This window comes from Heteronotia binoei, chromosome 4 (genome assembly GCF_032191835.1).
Source record: "Heteronotia binoei isolate CCM8104 ecotype False Entrance Well chromosome 4, APGP_CSIRO_Hbin_v1, whole genome shotgun sequence".
Classification (NCBI taxonomy): Eukaryota; Metazoa; Chordata; class Lepidosauria; order Squamata; family Gekkonidae; genus Heteronotia; species Heteronotia binoei.
In genome coordinates, this window is record NC_083226.1 from 18,551,440 (window position 1) to 18,556,194 (window position 4,755).

Below are 4,755 nucleotides of genomic sequence, written 5' to 3' on the forward strand. Positions count from 1 at the left end.
CTATCACGGATTCCAGTGAACCCAGGGAAAATAATAGCTCCATCTTGGGACCCCCCTCTTTTATCCTTCCCCATTATTGCTAGCATTTTGTTGTTGTTGTTTTAAATTTCATCTCAGATTTCCAGCGCAGGAGAGGACGGCAATATAGCCTGCAGGACTCTGTTTTGAATTTCACACGTTTTCTAGGTGGCAGGAAATTTAATTCAGATTTAGGATCTGCAAAACACGCAGGCGGGAGCTACTAAGCAGTATTATTCTAGTATTATGTTTGAAAGGAGACTCTGACAGCACGAGGCCCAGCACCAATCTTGTGACAGCCAATACCTGTCTGGAGAACTATGCGGAGAATAGGGAAAATGTATTGGCCAAAGTCCCTTTGGAGAGGCCTCACTTTTCAATCCATTCTGGTTTGTTTAACGTTGCGGTTAGCTTGCTGCTTGGATATGAATATGCCAGGCAAAGAAATCACCCATAAACAGACCCATCAGATCCTTTGGGAAAGAAAAAGGCAACTTGAATCATTAAAGGGTTGGAACACTTTTCCTATGAAGAAAGGTTAAAGCGCTTGGAGAAACATCAACGGAGGGGTGACGTGATAGAGGGTTACAAGATTATGCATGGGATAGAGAAGGTAGAAAAAGAAGTCCTTTTCTCCCTTTCTCACAACACAAGAACTTGTGGGCACTCAATGAAATTGCTGAGCAGTCAGGTTAGAATGAATAAAAGGAAGTACTTCTTCGCCCAAAGAGTGATTAACATGTGGAATTCACTGCCACAGGAGGTGGTGGCAGCTACATGCATAGACGGCTTCAAGAGGGGATTGGATAAGCATAGGGAGCAGAGGTTCATCAGGGGCTATTAGCCACAGAGTATAAATGGAACTCTCTGGCCGCACTGGTGAACCTCCTGGTGGCACCTGGGTTTTTTGGCCACTGCGTGACAGAGTGTTGGACTGGGGGAGCTGTGACTGACCCAAGGTCACCCAGCGACTTCATGTGGAGGAGTGGGGAATCAAGCCCAGTTCTCTTGATTAGAGTCTTAACCACTACACTAAACTGGCTCTGGTTAGGAGATCTGTCCATGTTACCTCAAGGCACTCTATTTGATTCCAAATCACTAAAGGCCACTATTAGAAATATTTGCCTTAAGTGCTTTGGAATCGAACAGAGTGCTTGGGCAAAACAATTACTTGGAAACTTGGACTTAATCAAGTCACACAATTAATTGGACCAACAAAATATACAGGGTGGACATAAAAACCACTATGATGGCATAGTTTGGTACATGCCTTCACCATCTGGGGTTCACTGAGGAAGAAGTCATCAGAACAAGGGATTATGTGGAATCCTCATGTGGACTAGGACTTCATACTGGACATCCCATGGACTTGATGGTCTCCATTTGAGGACTAATGAGTGTGAACTTATAAATGAACTTCGTGAATTAATTTCTTTGTTTATTGGACTTTATGTACTCTGCCTGTTGTTTTAATGCTCCATGTTAAGAGGCAATAATATTGTGTAAAACTATAGCAAGATTCTGTCATCATTGACATTAATGAAAATTGTTCTTTATTTGTGTGCTACTACAGCTGACAGTGTGTTGGTTCATGTTACCTCTACAGCAGCCCCTGTGTGAGGCAACTATAAGCCCTGCTCATAATAGTATTTAATATTGGTGCTTGTGGGGGGGCTTCTGGTGTCCTGGCCCCATTGGTGGACCTCCTGATGGCACTTGTTTTTTTTTTGCCGCTGTGTGACACAGAATGTTGGACTGGATGGGCCATTGGCATGATCCAATATGGCTTCTCTTATGTTCTCTTAATATGTAATTTCCTTAAATATAATGTAGAAAGAGTTGATCCTAGGACAGGTTTTCTGTTGTAAGGGGGAAGTAACAGAATATAAGAGGATTTAACCATAGTTTCATGGACTTGCTATATCCTGGTTATGGGTATCAGTATCGTGTGATACTCCAGATATGTAGCTTTGCATGGATGCTTTCCTGTCTATGTCATTTTTGTAAAACAAAGTGTTCCATTTTTTAAAAAAACTCCTCAAATGTCCAATTTCCTCTTCAAAATTAAAAATGGTAGGATGAAATTAAGCACTTTCAAGTCTCATTCATGTCAACGGGCTTCCACAGAAGAACTTCCTGGTGATGGACCTGTCTCCTCATGAGGTACTGTTATTTGCTCTTCCTCAAGAATGGTCATTTCCAGAAAATAATGCTGACACTAAAGGGGATGAACAACCGAGGCTGAAATGCTGGTCTCTAGTCCCCCACTAAGTCCGTGAAGTAAACCTACCCAACTGCCCGCTTAGCTTTAAGACTGCGAGGTCAGCCTCTAGATTTAAAAAAAAAAACCTAATCAAGTGATGGACAGTGAAGGCAAGACACCATCGCCTTGGAAACCAAATAAATAGAAGCACAAAATCATCCATCAATGCCATCTGGAAGAGATTGGTCTGGATGTCTTTCTGTCAGGCTCTGCTACAGTATTTATTTGTGTAGCTGGGCTTTGGCTTTAGGGATTTCAGCAAAATATTTTGTCGGCGATGATTTGGCGAGAACATCGTCCGCGTTGATTGTCGAGCCACAATTAAACCGCCTGTTTCTGCGGAATCACAATTACAAGCAAGGCCCCGCTTTCCCTTTTAGACATACCTGGGGGACAACATGTGTGGAGATGATCTCACTTTGGACTCTGTACACATCTTTTTTTTTTTTTTTAACAAAAAAGCAAAAAACACTGATGAGCCCTAGCTGGTGACAGGCGCACATGTATAAAATGCATGATGGATGGTCATTATGAATGATGTATATGTAAGTTTGAGAAAAGTTGTTGCTTCTGCAAAAGACAAATAATCCCGCAAGCTCTCCCAATGCCGTCAATATGGTAGAAAGCTGAATCATGTTCTGAACAGAGCAGGACAAATAAGGAATGAATGAGCTTATTAAAAAGGCATCTACATCCACAAGCAAGAGGTGTGAAGTTAGGAACAGGAGTTAGGAAGGAGGTCATAACAGATGGCATGCGCCGTGATGCCAAAGGACATATGGGGAGGCAGTGCCCACCAGTGGCAGGAGCAAAGGGTGGAAAAAAAAATACCAGGCTGGGGCACAGAAAGGGAAGACAGCAGGGAATTCTTCTCCCTCTCCCCAAATACTAGAGGGCATCAAATGAGGCTGATGGGCAGTAGAAGAAGAAGAAGATATTGGATTTATATCCCGCCCTCCACTCCGAAGAGTCTCAGAGCGGCCTACAATCTCCTTTACCTTCCTCCCCCACAACAGACACCCTGTGAGGTGAGTGGGGCTGGAGAGGGCTCTCACAGCAGCTGCCCTTTCAAGGACAGAGTCTCAGAACGGCCTACAATCTCCTTTACCTTCCTCTCCCACAACAGACACCCTGTGAGGTGGGTGGGGCTGGAGAGGGCTCTCACAGCAGCTGCCCTTTCAAGGACAGAATCTCAGAACGGCCTACAATCTCCTTTACCTTCCTCTCCCACAACAGACACCCTGTGAGGTGGGTGGGGCTGGAGAGGGCTCTCACAGCAGCTGCCCTTTCAAGGACAGAATCTCAGAACGGCCTACAATCTCCTTTACCTTCCTCTCCCACAACAGACACCCTGTGAGGTGGGTGGGGCTGGAGAGGGCTCTCACAGCAGCTGCCCGTTCAAAGACAACCTCTGCCAGGGCTGTGGCTGACCCAAGGCCATGCTAGCAGGTGCAAGTGGAGGAGTGGGGAATCAAACCCGGTTCTCCCAGATAAGAGTCTGCAGACTTAACCACTACACCAAACCGGCTCTCCAATCTACTGGCTCAGTAGATTTCAGGACAGATGAAAGGAAATAATTCTTTACACACAGAGTGGTTAAAATGTGGAATTGCTGCGTAAATTGTAGTGACGTATCCAGGCACAGAGCTTTGAAAGGGGATTAGCGGGTCTGGCCCTGCCACTAGGCAAACTAGGTGATTGCCTAGGGCATCAGCCTTCTGGGGGTGCCAAATTGGGTTCCTCCCATGTGACTGTGTGACGTTATGAGTGCAGGGGAGGCCGCAGCCTTGCCTAGGGTGCCAGACAGTCTAGGGTTGGCCCTGGGGATTAGATAGATTCATGGAGGAGAGCTCCGTCAGCGGCTACTTGCCATGGTGACTAAAGGGAACCTCCTCATTCAGAAGGGAGTCAGCCTCTGAATCACAGTGCCAAGAGGCAACATCGGGGAATGCCTTGGCCTCTATGCACCACTGTTGGCTGTCCAGAGGAACTGGTTGGCCACTGTGTGAGACAGGATACTGGTTTAGACAGAACATGGATCTGATCCAGCAGGGCTCTTCTCATAAAATCATAAAACCAGAGTTGGACGGGACCTCCAGGGTCATCTACTCCAAACCCTTGCACAAGGCAGGACATTCACATATGAAGCTGCCTTATACTGAATCAGACCCTTGGTCCATCAAAGTCAGTAGTGTCTTCTCAGACTGGCAGCGGCTCTCCAGGGTCTCAAGCTGAGGTTTTTCACACCTATTTGCCTGGACCCTTTTTGGAGATGCCGGGGATTGAACCTGGGACCTTCTGCTTCCCAAGCAGATGCTCTACCACTGAGCCACCATCCCTCCTACATATGAAGCTGCCTTATACTGAAGCAGACCCTCGGTCCATCCAAGTCAGTCTTGTCTACTCAGACTGGCAGCGGCTCTCCAGGGTCTCAAGCTGAGGTTTTTCACACCTATTTGCCTGGACCCTTTTTG